This window comes from Myxine glutinosa, chromosome 4 (assembly GCF_964187855.1).
Source record: "Myxine glutinosa chromosome 4, kmMyxGlut1.1, whole genome shotgun sequence".
In the NCBI taxonomy this organism is placed as follows: domain Eukaryota; kingdom Metazoa; phylum Chordata; class Myxini; order Myxiniformes; family Myxinidae; genus Myxine; species Myxine glutinosa.
This window is the reverse complement of record NC_136264.1, coordinates 199,346,245-199,366,753: the sequence shown is the minus strand read 5'-3', so window position 1 is coordinate 199,366,753 and position 20,509 is coordinate 199,346,245. Positions and strand designations below refer to the sequence as shown.

Here is a 20,509-nt window from a genome sequence, read left to right as displayed (position 1 = left end):
TGGGAATAGAGCCTGTGATTGATGCTTCGAAGAGGAACAGGTTGAGATGGTTTGGTCATGTGTTAAGGAAGGATGAAAGCGACTGGTTGAGAAGAGTGATGGAAATGAATGTAGAAGGAAGTAGAGGACGGGGAAGACCGAGAAAGACTTGGCTGAAGATGGTGGAAGAAGAAATGCGAGCAAGGGGGTTAACAAGGAGAGATGCAGAAAATAGGGCAAAATGGAGAAGATTGTCATGGGGACCGCAAGGCTAACCCCCGCTCTGGCAGGGAAAATGGCCTTAAAATGCATGTTGTTGTTGTTTTGGACCCCTTGGACCTCTTTCGATTTGCACCCCTGAAGACCCTTTGGAACCCAAAACCCTTTCAGAACATTGACGACCCAAAAGACCATTTAGAACTCCTGCAACCCTGACACACTTAAGACCCTTAACCCTTTTGAAGTCCCATAAAACAGACCACACAAACAGCTCTATAGTTTTCTTGGAAAACACCGACTGTTCTTTTTCAGCAAGTAATGTGCAAACTCGACCCACCAGAGGGTCGATCCTTTGCTAGTTATTTGTAAAAATTCAACGTCAATTCATTTTAAATTCCTGAGCTATCTTGTCCCCTTGGATGAAAATATTGATAGAAAGTAAAACATTGATTTAAACGTCACTTGTGTTCCTCACCACTGAGTGCGGGGCTTTGTTTTGTGGCTCTTCCTCTTGAACCAGGAAGATGGTTCAAATGATTTAACTCCGGCAAACAATAACATCGCAATTGCGACCACCAGGACATCCCAAACTCGGGACATCATTGCTCCCTCCACAGCATCGTTCTGGAACATCCATGGACATGGACAAGGGCAGGGACAGGAGAAACGTTTATTACATTTTAAATTAAACTAAACAATATTTTTACAATTCGCTTACAAAATCGAAAACTTGGTGACATAAAAAACAAGATGTTTGTGAATTTTTTTTTCCGGGGAAACTTTATCATCCGTTTTAGAAAAGGGTTTAGACCCAACTTTTCAAGATGCATTTCATCACCATCATCAATCATCCATCATCCATCAGCCCGTTTTCAATCCACTGGACACAGGATGAAGCCCCCATTGAACTCCTACTGGTCATATTGTTTTGGTGACCAAGGGCAGTTTTGCAAGAGGGTTTGGGAAGCAATTTGTGATTTGTTCAGAATGCTGGTGATAACTCGCCTCCTCTTTGTGAGAAACGAGTGCTGGCAGACGGGTCCTCTGGCTTAACGTTCCTCCGATGGTTGGTACACACACTGATGTACCACTCTGCACGTGAAACACCAGGGTGGCAGTTTATGCATGGATCAAGATTCAAACCCAGGTAGGACAGCTCAAGGTGAGTGCGCAACCTCCTAAGCCTTGGCAAGCCTGAGTTGTATGTTATCGGTTCTCAATTTGCACCTTACAAACGAGTGCAATGTGTGGTACTAGACCGGGAGCTAAATCTCATAGGGGCCTAGATTAAGGAGTTTGTTCAACACACACTACATAAAAGATTTGACACCATAGGTAGTTCGTTCGTTTCTCTCAGGCCCAGATTACCGGCTCCGTGACAGGAGATGTCATTTGCATTTTCGTTGTCTCCATAGTTACCGGTTTAAACAGCAAAAGTATTTCACAAACTACAACTACGTATCTCCTGTCGTGTGGTGTACCTTCCCCGAGTACATTATCTCTTACAAACCCGTTACCTGCTGTGTTGGTCGTGATGTTACAAAACTTCGGCTAAGAGCGAGTATCAACACCGCGATGAGAAACCACATCTTCTCTGCTGCTCGTCGATCACCAAGTGAGGTCAACAATGTACGTCTCTATCTATCATTGTGACCATGCCCAACCGTCGTGACGTCATAATGGCTGAGTGTGTGTCGAGGACGAATCCGGAGAAATTTTAAATTTTTCATTGATTTTTCACCATTGAGAGATGGCCGGCTCAAAAACGTTACATGGCACGATATCCCAAACTTTATGGACGGATTATGACTTGTGGTGGGACGCCAAATGTTGAAATACCGGATCCTGAAAAAATGTTGACGTCATCATCAGATTTACCGTCACATCAAGTTTTAACATGACGATTACCATTTGAGTCCCAAAACGAGTGATAAATGAAACACATTTTACCATGATTTGTAAACAAAAGCAGAAATAAGTAAATAACACACACTCAATTTCACAATGAAGAAGAACCCCCTTTTAGTAAACACACATATCAGTTCGTGTCAAACCAACGTTTTTCATCAAAAAAAAGATATTTTTTCAAAACTAAAAAAGTTTTTTTTTCTATTTAGTATCTGTCACGTATGGATGTCCAAAATGTTCTCCGTGTTCAAATGGGTCTTTTTCAGTTTCCGGTAGTGACGTGAGAGTGCAGATGGTGCGGACGTGAAATGTCTATGTGTGACGAGAGTTTTATCAATATACGAGAATTGATCGTTGTTTGTCGATTCAGTCGAGTTACATTACATGGAGATGAAGGTAAACACCCAGAGCATGACTGCCTTCGGCCATATCGACCAATTCGACCCTCATGGGGAGATTTTGACACGTATTCTGAACAGTTGTGCTGACGTTGCTTCCAGAGGCAGTTTGGAACATAAGTTTGTCAGCTCACATCACCAGGCTTCGAATGGCTTGGTCGAACGTTTGGCGGGAATCAACAAATCTGGATTACAGAAACTTCGGAAGGGAAACTTTGAGACAAAGCTGTCCCGTCTCCTGCTCAAATATCACAACAACAGGTGCAACTCCGTCTGAGTTGTTGATGAAACGACACCTGAAATCGGCGCTTGACAATCTCAAAGCAGACATGTTGTCAAATGTCCATCAGAGTCAGCTTTAATCAAAAGTTGGTGGACAATAAGTCGTCCAACAGTCGCTGTGTCAACATTGCAGATCCAGTGTTTGCCCACAACTTTGACGCGGGTGAGACGTGTTACCTGGGGACATCATCAAGAAGCCAGGTCCACTGTCCTATGAGATTCTCCTGCACAACGGCCGCAAAATTTGTCGACACCAGGATCATGTGACCGACCGTCACTGTCAGTCAATCGAGCCTGCAGCTTTATCACAGCCAGAACAACAGTTTGACCCGCCACCACCAGAGATTGTCGTGGCCGCTCCGGGTGGCTCGGATTCCTCGAAAACTTTCGCGAACGCTCCGCTCGTCTTGGAGACTGAAAGAATCACCTGGGACTCTGTATCCACCGTTCCTCCACAACGCTCAATGCGCCAGAGAAGAGTACCCTCCCGTTTGAATCTGTGAAGTTGTGTGTTTTTGTGTTTCATTTTCGCGTTGACTCATTCAGGGGCAAAATAATCCCCTTGTCCGCTTCCTGACTGGGGCAGTCTACCCTCGGACACATATTGCTACTTTTTTTTATTTTTTATTTTTTATATTGCTCTTCGTAATTGTGGACATGAAGGGGAGGATGTCATGTGTAGATGTACAAAATGTTCTCCATGTTCAAACGGGTCTCTTTCAATTTCCGGCGAGTTATGTCAGAGTGCAGATGGCACGGGCGTGAAACGACCCTGTGTGCTGAGAGTTAATAAATGTACAACAATTGATCATTGTTTGTCGATTCAGTCGAGTTTTATTTTTTCTTCTCCATTTTTTATTTATTTAATTTTATTCAATCTTCTCCATTTTGCCCTATTTTCTGCATCTCCCCCTGTTAACCCCCTTGCCCGCATTTCTTCTTCCACCATCTTTAGCCAAGTCTTTCTCGGTCTTCCCCGTCCTCTACTTCCTTCTACATTCATTTCCATCATTCTTCTCAACCAGTCACTTTCATCCTTCCTCAACACATGACCAAACCATCTCAACCTGTTTCTCTTCACAGCATCAATCACAGGCTCTATTCCCATCATCTTTCGCAATTCATCATTTGTCTTCCTCTCTCTCAACGATACTCCGCACATCCACCGAACCATTCGCATTTCCACCCTTTCCAGCCTTCGTTGCTGCTCTACGTTCATTACCCATGTCTCGCTCCCATAAATCATAACACTTCTCACACATGCAGCATACACCTTTCCCTTCAGCTTCAACGACACTCCCCTCCTCATCAGAACGCCACTCAGTTCCCGAAACTTCTTCCATCCACATCTCACTCCAGCAACCGTTGCCGAGTCTGATCCACCTTCTCCATTCAGCATGTCTCCGAGGTAGCAAAATGTTTCCACACCTTCCAGCTTCACGCCATCTCCAAGATCCAACTCAACATTTCCTCCATCTGCACCTCCCTCTGTGCACACCTTACATTTGAATGTAGCTGCCACACTGGTTAATGACCCTCTCAGACCACTACATTTTTGATGAACCCACTCAGCGCACATTGTACATTGAATGGAGTTCACTCCGACACCCTTCCTGCACACAGCACACGACCACTTCCCAGTTCTTTCCACCTCACCACATGCTTTACCACTTGCCATCACCTTCGTCTTTCCGATATTCACCTTCAGACCTTTTGTCTCCTTACATTCCTTCCACTTGTTCATCTTCTCCTTCAGTCCATCCATACTTTCTGCAATCAACACCAGAGCATCTGCATACAACAACTCCCACGGTAAACCCTCATTTACGTTCTGAGCCAGCACCTCCATCACAGCTACAAATAGTCTTGGACTTAGTACCGACCCCTGATGCACTCCCACCTTCACCTCAAACTCACCACTGTTCCCGTCCTTCGTCCTTACAGCTGTGCGTGCTCTTTTGTACATTGCCATCACTACTCTGCTCAACCATTCCTCCACTCCTAACTTCCTCAATGCCCATGTCAATACTTCGCGTGGAACCCTATCGAATGCTTTCTCCAGATCAACAAACCCAAGAAACAACTTCTTCCTCTTCTCCATGTACTTCTCCTGCAACTGCCTCACAATAAAGAGCACGTCTGTCGTTCCTCTTCCTGGCATAAATCCAAACTGCATTTCGTCGATCTTCACTTTCTTCCTTATCCACTTCTCCATCACCCTTTCCAATACCTTCATTCCATGCTCCAATAGCTTTATCGCTCGATACGAGCCAAACTCCAGAGGGTCACCTTTCCCCTTGTGTAGAGGGACGAGGGTACTCAGTTCCCAACCCACTGGAATGCGGCCTTCTTTCACCACCAGATTACAGATCTCTGTCATTCTCTTCACACCCCAACTTCCTGCTGCCTTCAACATATCTCCCACAACTCCGCTCTCCCACAACTTAACGTCCATCCCTCAGATGGACGTTAAGCCGGGAGTCCCGTCTCCTGGTGTTAGTTATTTGTTTGCCTTTCACATTAGTTTGGGTCTTTCTAGGAGTTGACGAAAGAGGAAAAAGCTTTGATGCCGGTTAAACATCCGAGAGTATTGAAGGACATGGCAGAACAGATATGAATCCTTACTATAATTCACGGACCGGTGTGTGTGTGTGTGTGTGTGTGTGTGTGTGTGTTAGTTAGTGCGTTTGTCGTGTTACTCCTCCAACAATTCTACATCCACATTTGCTACATAGGATCAACATGACCCCAACCTGTCTGTCAACAACGTACAAACTCCTGAAGGGAATCATCACAGAAATGATCTACAATCACCTAATACAATAATAGTCTACTTGCCAGCAATGTGAACCCGGAAATGTTGAGTACCCCAAAGTTTTAAGTTAGAAATGTACAGTATGGGTCCCCAGCACTTAGAAACTGCCGGATGCTAACTTGCATATTTTGGGCAATTAGCAAAATTAGCATTAATAGCATTAATAGCATTAACCCTATAAAACATAGGCCTGGGACACTGAAATTTCTGTTTCGCTCTATTGCTCCACTTTTATTCACAGGTATTAGAGGTAACAAAGGCAAGTACCATACCAAACTAGAATAATATGACTATGGGTAAATAATATCCTCAAAATTAAAACACAAGTATACCCAAAATTATCAGAGCTGAAAAAGATGTGCACTAGTTACACAACATAAAACTTCCATCAAGAAAGAGCGTCTTGCACTTCTACTACTCTGCACTGTTATAAAGCATATCCTCATCATAAAACTCATCCTCATCGTCTTCATCTTCTTCTCCTGACTCTACATTCTTGTCATATTGCTCTACTTGCTGTGAGTGTGTGAGTGTGTTGCAACATGTACTATCAGAGCCTTTGCAGAAGCAGTAGCTGGTACAGGCCAGGCCTGCAGCTACGCAGCTGCACTTTGCTGTTAAACAGGGCTTTAACCCAGCTTTGCAGCTACAGCTGATCATTTCCAACACGGCAGGAGGAGCAACGGTGCTTGCATCCAGGATGGGCATGATGACTTCCTCTCCCTTCTCGCCTTCCTTCTTATTCCATCCAAACTCTGTTATGTCCACAGCTGGTGGGTCAGGGCAGTCTGCTGCTTTCCAAAGCAGCACCTGTAGATGGGCACGCCGGCCATGGAGGAGAGCGTTGCGCTCTGTAGGAGGCAGTGTCTTCAGTGCTGGGGGGGGTTTTGCACTTTCGGTAGATGTCATATCTGGCGACGTTCAGAGATGCCGACTCCCTCTCGTTGTACAGAGCCAGGAAGAAACCACTCACTGCCTCTGTAATCTGTAAATCAGTAGCTCCCTCCTCTCCGATGAAGTGAAGCAGGTCACCAGGTACTACTCTCATGGCCTTGAGTGCGGACACCTTCCCTTTCCCCGCGGGATAGGAGGTGGTGTCGCATCCGGAGAGAGCATGCATAGCCAGGATGGAGCGACACTGCTCACCGAGATTCTCTACTGTCGAATTGATGTTGAGAATAGTGCCATCCCATCTCTCCATCTGCAGGTTACATGTGATATCCACCTTCCAGCACCAATAGATCATGAGTACGAAAACATCAGTGTCGTCGCTGAGAATGCGGACAGTTTCAGCTCCGCGACTGGCTGCATCCAACATGTATGAGATGAGGGAGACGTCAGCCTCGTCATGAGTGACAATACTGTCTGCTTTGCTGACCATCTTGATGTGATCCCCTATGCTGTGTGTGCACAGGAGCTCACCCAGTCTCCGTTTGTTTGTCTTGTTCTTCATCACTTTGTCGCGGCTAGGTAGAGGGGTTGGCAGTGAGAGTCGGTACTCTGTTGAGCTCTCCCCAGCTCTTCTCTGCCTCTCGTGGTCTTTGGCAGAGAATTGCTCATACCGGTCAAAGATGACAAATGTTTCGGTGATGGAGCGATTAAGCCGGCGCCCCATGCTGGCTGCGAGGTCAGCCACAGTGCCTGACGATGGCCACACCACGTGGTAGATAAGCTGCGATGCATCAACGAGTACAACATGTGGGTGGGGATTGGGGGCAAGGATTCCAAGACGCTGGACGATCACAGACTTGTTACCCTTCCTGAGGCATCCATACTCATCGATGATGGATGCAGGGACCGGGCCGATCTCGTAGTCAAAGAGGGCAGAGAGCTCCATTCTTCTCTTGCTCCCCACCACCAGCAGCCGAGCAAACAACGCCTCAAGGTCACATATGATCTTCGCATTGACCTTCACTCTTTTTTTGGTGAATGTCATTGTCACCACCTTATTTGAGATGGGCGCATGAAATCTCTCAGGAAGTGATGAAGAGAACAGTGTGCTTATGTCCTGTCCGATCTTCAATGCATCTTGCACATTCACCTTTTCATCTGCCACCTGGCCATTTATGATATGGTGGAGGGTCGCGGTCTCTATGGTGAGTGGATGGGAGTTTTCCTGTAGCACTCTCAGGATTTTAGCCCGGTCCTCCGCGTCCAATTCCCGCCGTCCTTTACCCTCTTCTTTGTGTCTGTTGGGCTTCATTGTCTTATCCGGTGCTTCAGCATCGTCGTAAATCTCATCCAATGACTTGGAGAGATAGGAGCAGATGCCGAAAGATTGGATCCACACGGCGACCTGCTCAGGGTTGGTGGAGATGCCCTTCATGCCTCCTACTCCCTTCCCTTGCTTGATGCATGTCTGCTCCCCAAACATGTGTCCACTCACTGTAGCTGCACCATCAGAGTGGCGGCACACATGGCTTCCAGCGTAAAGGTCATCCTTGGCAGTAGCAGGAAGGTACTGCATGTCGCGCAGATGCCATGTGATCCATCTTGCGTAGTGGTGATGACCGGCAGCAAAGAAATAGGGCAGCATCTCTTCAAGGCAGTGTTGTTGCAGCATCCAATCACCCTCTCTTTCTGCTCGCCAGAACTTGTGAGCTATTAGGGTAGGGGTGATGAAACAATCCACCCATAGCCAGCCTGTGGGGTGCTCTCTGGCTTTCTCCAGGAATGCCGTTATCTGCTCGTGAGTCTTCTCTCCCTCCTCTAAGAAGTCATGAAGAAGAGCAGACACACCCATACGGAAGGCTCGCATAGCCTTGGGCCAGGCCTTCCCGTTGAAGATGGATTTCAGGCCTCAAAATGATGCACCGACTAGCTCCTCCACACCTGTTGAATTCATCAGTTGTCCGATTGAGCCGATGAATGACATGAGAGTGTGCATCATCCCAGGTCTGAGAACCACTGATGACCATCGCTGCAGATCACTCCACTTGATCAGGCAAGCGATCACGTACAGCTGCATGTCAAACGTGATATGACTGTGGCTCATGCCAAGCTGCCTCAGTGATGTGTCTAAGTAGGCAATGGTACTGAGCACTGTATCAGGGTGGGCAGGGGGCGAGTCAAGCAGTGGTCCAAAGACACTTATCGTCTTCAGCTTTGGAGCACTGTCATCAGATCTTGCACAACATTGTAGGCTACCCAGTCCAGGGGAAGAGGGAAGAGTGGAGCTGCGAGAGCCAAGCAGCATCCTTCTTCTGTGCTCTTGAAACACTCTGTTTGATGGCATCTTGGAAAGCATCAGTTCTTGGGACTTCTTTCAGAGCTGGTGGAGTCATGTTGGGTGAAAAAAAATCCACGGCTTTTACATCCCTTTTTTCACATGAAATTTTGATCGCAGGAAATTTTTTATAAGAACACTCACGGAAAGCATATCTGTCTAAGTGTATTATGTCCAAATTTCATACAGATCCTTCAAATAGTTTGCTCACATGAAGCATTCAAACGGAGCAACAGAGCGAAACAGAAATTTCAGTGCCCCAGGCCTATGTTTGATAGGGTTAATGCTATTAATGCGAATTTTGCTAATTGCCCAACATATGCAAGTTAGCATCCGGCAGTTTCTAAGTGCTGGGGACCCATATTGTACATTTCTAACTTAAAACGTTGGGGTACTCAACATTTCCGGGTTCACAAGAGGGCTCTATAGGCTTGGCAAGTAGACTATAAGGAGGCCAATACGAAGAACAGAAGGGATGCAATAGGATGCTATGGAATGATAGACCACCTGTTATTAAACAAGACCATACTTGAAGTTGCAATACAAGAAGAACTAAATTATCTTCAGCATGGATAGACGACAAAAAAGCTTTTCAGAGTGCCCCACATCCATGCATAATGAAATGCCATCATTTGTACAAGATCAACCCCCAAATAATCAAACTGATAAAGAAAGCAATGGAGCTTTGGAATACCACATTGATATTACAGCATTCGGTTGGAAAGATCACAATACGAGGAGTTAAGATACATCGAGGAATCTTACAGGGAAACAGCCTCTCACCCCTCCTGTTTTGCCTGGCCTTGGACCCACTGAACAACCTCATGAATGAGCAAGGATATGGATACACCCTGGCATCAAATAAGAGAACGTCCAAAGAGATTTTATAAAGGTGAAACATCTGCAGTACTTTACAATTTACTTGGATGATTTCAAACTCTGAGAAATATTTTTTTTTTATTATTTGCTTTTAATCCAAGATGGCTGCCACACCACGTGACCTATGACGTCACAATTATCATAAAACCATTCTGCATGTTTGTCACTCCTACCCTGAAAGTTTGGTCTCAATCCGACACATGGTTGCTGAGAAAAACGAGGTTTAACACGGACAGACAGACGTACTGACAGACAACCCGAAAACATAATGCCTCCGGCAACTCTGTCGGCGAAGGCATAAAAATCAATGCATCCCGAGAATGTACCTGCCGAGACGAGAAGGAGATAGCGACCTAATGGAGCTCAGCCAAGTGCACAGACTGAGTGGACCCGCAGGCAATGTTGTATGACATGCGTACATGCAGGCAATGTTGCTAAACAAGTGGACCCGCAGGCAATGTTGCTTGGCAAGTGGACCCGCAGGCAATGTTGCTAGACAAATGGACCCACAGGCAATGTTGCTAGACAAATGGACCCACAGGCAATGTTGCTAGACAAGCGGACCCGCAGGCAATGTTGCTAGACAAGTGGACATGTAGGCAATGTTGCTAGACAAGTGGACCTGCATGCAATATTGCTGGACAAGTGGACCCGCAGGCAATGTTGCCAGACAAGTGGACCCGCAGGCAATGCTGCCAGACAAGTGGACCCGCAGGCAATGTTGCTGGACAAGTAGACCCGCAGGCAATGTTGCCAGACAAGTGGACCCGCAGGCAATGTTGCTAGACAAGTGGACCCGCAGGCAATGTTGCTGGACAAGTGGAATCGCAGGCAATGTTGCAAGACAAGTGGGCCGGCAGGCAATGTTGCTGGACAAGTGGACCCGCAGGCAATGTTGCTAGACAAGTGGACCCGCAGGCAATGTTGCTCAACAAGTGGACCCGCAGGCAATGTTGCTAGACAAGTGGACAGGCAGGCAATGTTGCTCAACAAGTGGACCCGCAGGCAATGTTGCTGGACAAGTGGACCCGCAGGCAATGTTGCTGGACAAGTGGACCCGCAGGCAATGTTGCCAGACAAGTGGACCCACAGGCAATGTTGCTAGACAAGTGGACCCGCAGGCAATGTTGCTAGACAAGCGGACATGTTGGCAATGTTGTTAGACAAGTGGACCCGCAGGCAATGTTGCTGGACAAGTGGACCCGCAGGCAATGTTGCTAGACAAGCGGACATGGAGGCAATGTTGCGAGACAAGTGGACCCGTAGGCAATGTTGCTAGACAAGTGGACCCACAGGCAATGTTGCTAGACAAGTGGACCCGCAGGCAATGTTGCTGGACAAGTGGACCCGCAGGCAATGTTGCGTGACAATCGGACCCGCATGCAATGTTTCTGGACAAGTGGACCCACAGGCAATGTTGCTAGACAAGCGGACATGAAGGCAATGTTGCTGGACAAGTGGACCCGCAGGCAATGTTGCATGACAAGCGGACCCGCAGGCAATGTTGCTAGACAAGTGGACCCGCAGGCAATGTTGCTGGACAAGTGGACCCGCAGGCAATGTTGCGAGACAATTGGACCCGCCGGCAATGTTGCATGACAAGCGGACATGAAGGCAATGTTGCTGGACAAGTGGACCCGAAGGCAATGTTGCATGACAATCAGACCCGCATGCAATGTTGCTAGACAAGTGGACCCGCAGGCAATGTTGCTGGACAAGTGGACCCGCAGGCAATGTTGCTAGACAAGTGGACCCACAGGCAATGTTGCTAGATAAGTGGACCCGAAGGCAATGTTGCATGACATGCGGACCTGCAGGCAATGTTGCTAGATAAGTGGACCCGAAGGCAATGTTGCATGACAATCGGACCCGCATGCAATGTTTCTGGACAAGTGGACCCACAGGCAATGTTGCTAGACAAGCGGACATGAAGGCAATGTTGCTGGACAAGTGGACCCGCAGGCAATGTTGCATGACAAGCGGACCCGCAGGCAATGTTGCTAGACAAGTGGACCCGCAGGCAATGTTGCTGGACAAGTGGACCCGCAGGCAATGTTGCATGACAATCGGACCCGCATGCAATGTTTCTGGACAAGTGGACCCACAGGCAATGTTGCTAGACAAGCGGACATGAAGGCAATGTTGCTGGACAAGTGGACCCGCAGGCAATGTTGCATGACAAGCGGACCCGCAGGCAATGTTACTAGACAAGTGGACCCGCAGGCAATGTTGCTGGACAAGTGGACCCGCAGGCAATGTTGCGAGACAATTGGACCCGCAGGCAATGTTGCATGACAAGCGGACATGAAGGCAATGTTGCTGGACAAGTGGACCCGAAGGCAATGTTGCATGACAAGCGGACCTGCAGGTAATGTTGCGTGAAAGTTCTCATCGGATATGGTGAAATTATTTTTTATTATACAAGTGTAAATATTATCAAAAAGAAACACGTCGTGCAGAGCACAAAACTTGCAAAATCCACCCCCACCCACCTCCAAAAAAATGTTGCCATGGATACATCAAATTGGCCATTTCGTTAAGATTTAAATTGACAATCTTAATCAAACCTTGGTTCAATCGGATGAAGATTGATAATTTGTCCAGATGAAAATTGATGATTTTAGAAGTTTGATGTTAAGTTGACCTTTAGACCTCAAAAATAGTTGTTTTTCCAATTTTGTGACTCAATATCCAAATGATGTTCAACTTTCAAGTCAATTGGATGAAAAATGGCAATTTTAGAAATTTGACCTCAAAATCAAAAAGCTTCTCAGTTGTGACTACCTCTGCAACTTGATAAAGTTTCATGAAGATCGGTTCCGCGATTGACAGACAAACACAGAATAATGCACAAGACCAATCAATATACCAGAAGAATTTTCGATTTTGCAAATAATAACAGGAAAGAGCAATCAGAGATTGCAAACCCTCGCCAGGATGTGTTTTCAGTGGTTTTTCAGGCTTTCGTGTTAAAACAAATATGGCGGCCGAACCACGTGACTGATGACGTCATCGTTATTATTTTTTCTCCACCAATTTTTTCCGAGATTATGCTCAAGAAATTTCACCTTGATCGGATGAAGTTTTGTACTTGTCGAATTATGACGTCATAATGGAGGCACCTAAAACATCATCATTAACATATTTTATTCTCCATTGAGAGTTCTTTACAATGAGCCATGTCTCAATTTTTTATATTCAGCACTTTCGGAGATATAGAGGTGCAAAGTTTTTCGGTTTTTCCAAGATGGCGGCCGAACCACGTGACCTATGACGTCATAAGTATCATAAATTATACAGGTGGAGTTGCACCTGTGGTGACAATTTCCTGTCAATCGGACCAACGGTTGAAGAGAAAATCATATTTATTCTGTGTGGACAGACAGACAGACAGACAGACAGACAGACAAACAGACAGACAGACAAACAGACAGACAAACGTACTCAAATACAAAACCCTCTCCTCAGGCAAGGGTAGACATTTAATAAGGTTTACATGTGCCATTTCTATATTGCTTACATTGCATTGCACACCCAAGCCATTGGTAAACATAAATATAACGTTTTATAGAATTGTATGGGGGTCACAACACATCTGGACCACCGTGTTCAGCAGTCTCTTTCAAATGCAGCCAGGTGATACAAGCCACAACCTGTTACCTGCTTGGCACACAGTATGCACGGTGTACACCACAATCACACCCCGTTTAAATCACCCAATTCCACACATGGTGGGAATAAAGGAAGTGAAAAGAATGTTAAAATCTCCGCCATATTTGCATGAATAACACCGTTTTAAAATGATGAAGATATCAAGTCGCAGGTAGAAGGCAATCGTTTCATATGAGGATGTATACGGGGTGGGTGGGTGGGGGAGGGGTGGATGTATACGGGGTGGGTGGGGGAGGGGTGGATGTATACGGGGTGGGTGGGGGAGGGGTGGATGTATACGGGGTGGGTGGGGGAGGGGTGGATGTATACGGGGTGGGTGGGCGAGGGGTGGATGTGTACGGGGTGGGTGGGGGAGGGGTGGATGTGTACAGGGTGGGTGGGCGAGGGGTGGATGTATACGGGGTGGGTGGGGGAGGGGTGGATGTATACGGGGTGGGTGGGGGAGGGGTGGATGTGTACGGGGTGGGTGGGGGAGGGGTGGATGTGTACAGGGTGGGTGGGCGAGGGGTGGATGTATACGGGATGGGTGGGGGAGGGGTGGATGTATGCGGGGTGGATGTATACGGGGTGGATGTATACGGGGTGGGTGGGGGAGGGGTGGATGTATACGGGGTGGGTGGGGGAGGAGTGGATGTATACGGGGTGGGTGGGGGGGGGGGTGGATGTATACGGGGTGGGTGGGGGAGGGGTGGATGTGTACAGGGTGGGTGGGCGAGGGGTGGATGTATACGGGATGGGTGGGGGAGGGGTGGATGTATGCGGGGTGGATGTATACGGGGTGGATGTATACGGGGTGGGTGGGGGAGGGGTGGATGTATACGGGGTGGGTGGGGGAGGGGTGGGTGTATACGGGGTGGGTGGGGGAGGGGTGGGTGGTGGAAGGGTGGATGTATACGGGATGGGTGGGGGAGGGGTGGATGTATGCAGGGTGGATGTATACGGGGTGGATGTATACGGGGTGGGTGGGGGGAGGGGTGGATGTATACGGTGTGTGTGGGGGAGGGGTGGATGTATACGGGGTGGGTGGGGGAGAGGTGGATGTATATGGGATGGGTGGGGGAGGGGTGGATGTATACGGGATGGGTGGGGGAGGGGTGGATGTATACGGGAGGGGTGGATGTATACGGGGTGGATGTATACAGGGTGGGTGGGGGAGGGGTGGATGTATACAGGGTGGGTGGGGGAGGGGTGGATGTATACGGGATGGGTGGGGGAGGGGTGGATGTATACGGGGTGGGTGGGGGAGGGGTGGATGTATACGGGGTGGGTGGGGGAGGGGTGGATGTATACGGGGTGGGTGGGGGAGGGGTGGATGTATACGGGGTGGGTGGGGGAGGGGTGGATGTATACGGGGTGGGTGGGAGAGGGGTGGATGTATACGGGGTGGGTGGGGGCATTGCCGCTATGTTTATTTTTTCGCAGGATGATGAACTTGCATGTTTTGGCGAATCCGGAATTCAGAAAAAGGAGATTGCGCCCCTTCGCGGCAGACGTGAAGCGTCGTGGAGGAGTTTTGACTTTACGGCCAAGGTGTGTTTTTCGACTTACTTGGTACGTTGGTTTGTTGGTTCGATATATATTCTCGGCGTTGAACACAAACACAATCTGTGTGTAATCGAATATAATGTAAAACCGTGATAATGTCACCGTCTCCACGAGCTCATGGGAGTCTTGAACATTTTTTTTTTGTTCTTCAGACTTCAGTGTTTATTACAAGATTAGGCGCGACGATGTTATACGTTGATTCACGAAGGGTCTGCATTAATATAATGTTTTGTTCACGTCGCTTTGTCTATTAATGTGGAGAATGTTAATTTATAAAACATTTCCTCGATCACGATGGAATCCTGATGAACGTTTTCAACACTAAACGCCCGAGGAACCAGCGCTCCTGGTTTGTTCTTTCCACACACCTCAAGGTTTCACCCATAGAGTGCTGCTTTTACTGGTTCGTCGGTCAGAAATGCTTTTTTGGCATCGCCTTTTCTCCACCAATTTAAGTAAAGCTTTCGTAAGTTACCCCGATTATTATACACTCGGGCATGCCCGTACTATATATAAGCTAGGACGTGCCCGTACGTGGGTGCCCGTTCCTTGCCAAAAAAAAAAAAAAAAAAAATTTGTGTAGGGGTGTGTGTGTGTAAACATCCTAGGGCGTGCCCGTACGTGGGTGCAAAAAAACATGCGTGCAAACAACAACAACAAAAAAAAACTTTGAAACCACGTGGCAGTAACGACCACAGAACCCCCCCCCCCCCTCTATTTACATGAATGGTTTGGTCCATTCGCAACGACCACAGAACCCCCCCCCCCTCTATTTACATGAATGGTTTGGTCCATTCGCAAAGCCAAAGCGAACGACCACAGAACCCCCCCCTCTATTTACATGAATGGTTTGGTCCATTCGCAAAGCCAAAGCGAACGACCACAGAACCCCCCCCCCCCCTCTATTTACATGAATGGTTTGGTCCATTCGCAAAGCCAAAGCGAACGGCGAACGGCTAAATCGCCATAGCTCGGTAACTACTTGTCCGATTAATTTCAAACCTTGAAAAGGCACATCCTCGGGTCCCCAGCAATATACCTGGCAAGTTTCAAGTATATCGGACCGGTAGTTGTCGAGAAACAGCGGTCACAGACAAACATACACACATACACACATACACACATACACACATACAAACACACATACACACAGAGATTAATGGAATTATAGATAGATTATAAGGCTTATGATTCGTTATTTGGGTGACGTCAGTTGAAATTGATTTACATACAAATGTCCCGGTCGTGGTTTGACACCCTTTATTACGGGTGTGGGGTCGTTTCAGCAGGGAGGGTCCGACACCCTTTATTGATTAAACACTTGAGGTAAATCCTCCATTCTCCCTCAAAAGGGCCCATCTATTTATTATGTACGCGTGTCCGGGGGAACGGTGTTGGGGTCGTTCCGGTGCAGGCAATGGGGGTGCATGTGAACAAATACACTTGGGGGTGGGGGTCATTTCACCAGGGAGGGGCTGGCCCCTTCCCTGAAATTGGGGGTGGGGTCGTTTCAGCAGGGAGGGGCTGTCCCAATCCCATAAAGTGTTTGTGGTTGTTTCAACAGGGAGGGGCTGTCCCCGTCCCATAAAGTGGAGAGGAGGGGGGGGGGGGTTATTTTGAATTTCTACTCTTTGAGAATTTTTGACGTATTTTCTTACCATACACACATCCCATAAAGATGGGCCTGTTAGTTTCAAGGATGATAATTGTTTTCCCCAAGATATGAAAAATATTCAAGATTTTGAAATAAGGATTTTTTTTGGTTTTTACAGTGAGCCCAACATGCTTATTATTTCCATAAGAAATTGTTTTTTAGGGGGTTCTCTCTGCGTTACCTGTTGCATTCATTCCTGGTTCTGCAGTGCCTGCTGGAGAGTACCGTTTAAGTCGGTTTCCCCACACTCACCACCAGCAAGCTATAGGTCTTAACGCAGGTGCAGTGCCCTGGGAGATTCTCTCATCACCTGGCGCAGTATCGTGGGTCCCCTTCTCTGTGAGTTCACGACTGGAGCAGCACTGAACACGGGATTCCGGGAGGCCTTTCGAAGGTCACTCGTTTGCACTGTCCATGCCACTGGGAACGCTCCTTGTTTGCAAATTTCCCTGAAGCCCCTCACCTCCTCTTTTCTGTTACTGTGGGCCACAGTCATTCATCTGGGGCACTCCCATCTGACAACATTTTCCCACTTGTTTTTGCTTTTTCACCCAGGGGGGCCCTCGTCGTTTTTTGGCGCTACCCTTCCGACTTGGTGTTCATAAAACATTCCACACTTAGTCAAGGCTGGTGTAAGAGCTAACACATAGAACATATCATAAAGGGGGTGTTTGTGTGTGTGTGTGTGAGAGAGAGAGATAGTGACAGAGACAGACACCAGCAGATAACAGGAACATCGGGAGATGTGTGGAATGGAGAGGCTTGGGGCGGGCTATACGGGATAAACAAATGGACACGACAGGAACTTTAAGGAAAGAAAACGGAATTTGACGAAGGTGGATTTGGGGTGTATTAACTGGGCAGAAAAAGATCAAGGATTTGGATGGGGGAAGATAGGAGATGGTGGTAAACAGCTGTTTTGAAGACTTGGAGGGAGGAGAGGGATTGAAGAGAGTGTGGGAGTTTGTTCCAGAGGCAGGAGTAAAGAGGAATGAAGGAGTGAAGGTGAGCAGAGAGTCTTGATTTTGGCAGTTTAACCATCAGAGGGTTTCTGGCAGATCTTGTGCGACCTGTAGGAATATTTGAGGGACAGAGCCCAGAGAGAGCTGGGGGAGCAAGGCCAGAGAGGAGTCGGTAGAAGACAGAAAGACCACCAACCTGCCTGCGGTGAGTAAGTGAACGGCCCTCGGAGTTAGCTTCATCGAGGGAGATTCCAATGATTCTGAATGCTTTGGTTTCAACAGCATGAAGCCGAGCGAGATGTGAGGCAGGTGCACCAGCGCAGAGGGGAGAGCAGTATTCCATTGAGCTGCGGATGAAAGCTTTGTTTGTGGTGAAGAGCTCTGAAGTGCCCAGAAAGGACTTCACATGATGAAGGATGTCCAGACAGCGACTGGCTTTGGAGGCCAGCTTGGAAATGTGGTTTTCCCAGGAAAGAGCATGGCAGATAGTGAGACCCAAAAGCTTGAGTTACAGAATTTCTTCAAGAGGATTATTGAGAAAGTAGATGGGAGGGTTGTCCAGACGTTCTTTTTGGAGATACAAAGTGAAAGTGTGAGGTTTGTCAGGATTGAAAGACATGCTCCACGTGGTTGACCAGTTTGTGATTTTGTCCAGGTCTGCAGAGATTGAAGAGGCTGCTGCCTGCCGATCTGAGGGATGAGGCATGGAGCGGCAGAGAGTGGAGTCATCAGCAAAGAGATATAGAGGATTTTCCAGCGTCAGAAAGATCATCAATGAAGACCAAAAAAAGCCCAGGGCCCAGAACACTGCCTTGATTTGTCACATGGTCACAGATTGATTAACTGCAATATGTTCAAAAATTACATAACACAATCTTTTTCGGAATTTGTGTTGCATAACGCTTGATTATATAACATAACATTTGATGATATAACATACTGCTTGATTATATAACATAACCCTTGGTTACCGTGCATGCTGATGTACTGTGCGTTCTGATGGGCTTGATTAAAGCTTATTATTATTCGACATGTGAAAGTCAATAAAAAAAATTATGCTAAATTAAAAAGGCAATGTTGGAATGACAAACTACAGTCTAATAAATGTCCTAAACAAGATGGGGATGATGTTGGTTTGGAGAGTAGCTCACAGTATTGCCATCGCATAACAATCCCAACATTACTGCCTCATTTATACTTCATCAGTTATTGCTTCAAGCTTCTACAAACACTCCACTGGTTACACCAGTACTTGATTACTCCTGTTGTGCAGCCACACACTGACAACAACAACAACAACAACCACCTGGACTCTACAAATTAGCAGATGAGTACAATGTTATAATATCAGTACATGATCAGCAACTTCTTACAAATGCATGAACATCTCCAATAACAGCATTCTATAATTATCTCCATTTGTGATTGGTTACTCCAAGTTGATAAAAAAGAAAAGTAGGAAAGACAACTGAAGCTGCAAGAAGTCCCTGAAATTATATAGGAGCTTCTTATACTTTTGCAGAAATGAACTATAGGAGCTTCTAATACTTTTAGCTCGGCCTATCTCGAGACAATAGTCTTGAGGCAGTGATGGAGGGATTGTTATGTGATGGCAATACTGTTAGCTACTCTCTAAGTCTAAACCAACATCATCCCTATCTTGTTTAGGACATTTTTTTAGACTGTAGTTTGTCATCCCTACATTGCCTTTTTAATTTAGCATAAATTTTTTTATTCACTTGTTTCTGTAATTTTATATAATGTGGAATAACACAATGGAATATGGTACTCAGAGGATACCCAATCTTGGAGCAAAAGTGCCAAGATATCTTATTCAGCAAAGTCAAACACTGCACATGTTCCTATATTGTTTTACGTAACCCTGACTGTATCTTGCAGCTCTGTCTTATTGCTCGTTTCTCAAAGAGTAATGTCTTCATACAGCCTCAACCCACACAATGACCTGCACTCAGAAATGCTCAAAATAACTGATGTGGTTTCCCTTTAACCAATAGGGCTGGGACAGAGGGTAGGGGCGGAGCCTATGTAAATTAATTGACCATAGACCACTCCAGGCGATGCAGTATGCCAAAACAAAGATGAAAGGAACACTAAATGTCAGTTCAAATATTTATTACACTCGGGGGCCTGTTCGTCCATTGGACCAAATTTTAATTGGGGACTTTTGGATCTTCTGGGACTTTTAGGTCTTTGGGGACTTTTGAGTCATCAGGGTCATCTGGGTCTTTTTGGTCCTTGGGGACTTTTGGGTGAACTGGGTATTTTGGGTCATCAAGGACTTTTGGGTCATCTGGGTGTTTTTGGTCCTCAAGGGTCTTTTGGGTCCTCGGGGACATATGATTAGATTTTTCGGGGTCTGTCATCGTGAATAACAATCGAGCCAACCCAATGGAAATCTTATGCCACAAACCCGGGCAGTGTATGATCAGTGGAGGCTTACAGGCCTAATGTGTTTGGACCACCAAAACACCAAGATGGCGTCCATATAATTTTAACTTGTGCTATAGAGGGTGGAGTCAAGCGACAGATGTGGGTGTGGTCTGGCAGCTGTTTGACCAATGGTTGCACATTTCAGAAATCGATCCTTAACAAGAACCCCAACAACAACAGCAATGGGAAGCTCTTGTAGACCTGCAACATGTTGCAGGTAAAAATGTAGACAATGTTCTTCGGCCAAAAAGAACAACACATTGAGTGAGCTCAGGTATTTCAAGTTACAGTTTGGTGAGGGTGGATATTTTGTGATGATGCAAGCATGTAAACGGCGGTAAAACAATGATAATAAAGTAAAAATAACAATAATCCAAAGACAAAGCTGCATTGTGATGTTGCTTATGTGATTGTTTGTCCACCAGAACTGGACAGACGTAGAGCCATGGCCTCCAAAAATCTCCGCCGAGCTGGTTTGCCCGCTGAACTGTGTTCACAACTGGCAAAGCAACAGGTTGT

General features: G+C 46.8%; 1 long non-coding RNA gene across 1 annotated transcript; it reads left to right on the top strand.

Moving 5' to 3' along the window:
- Nucleotides 1-14,800: 14,800 nt before the first annotated feature.
- On the top strand, nt 14,801-20,509 carry LOC144891869 (uncharacterized). Its single transcript, XR_013623275.1, has 3 exons — nt 14,801-14,929; nt 16,786-16,971; nt 20,416-20,509. It is a non-coding gene; the product is annotated as an uncharacterized LOC144891869 (long non-coding RNA).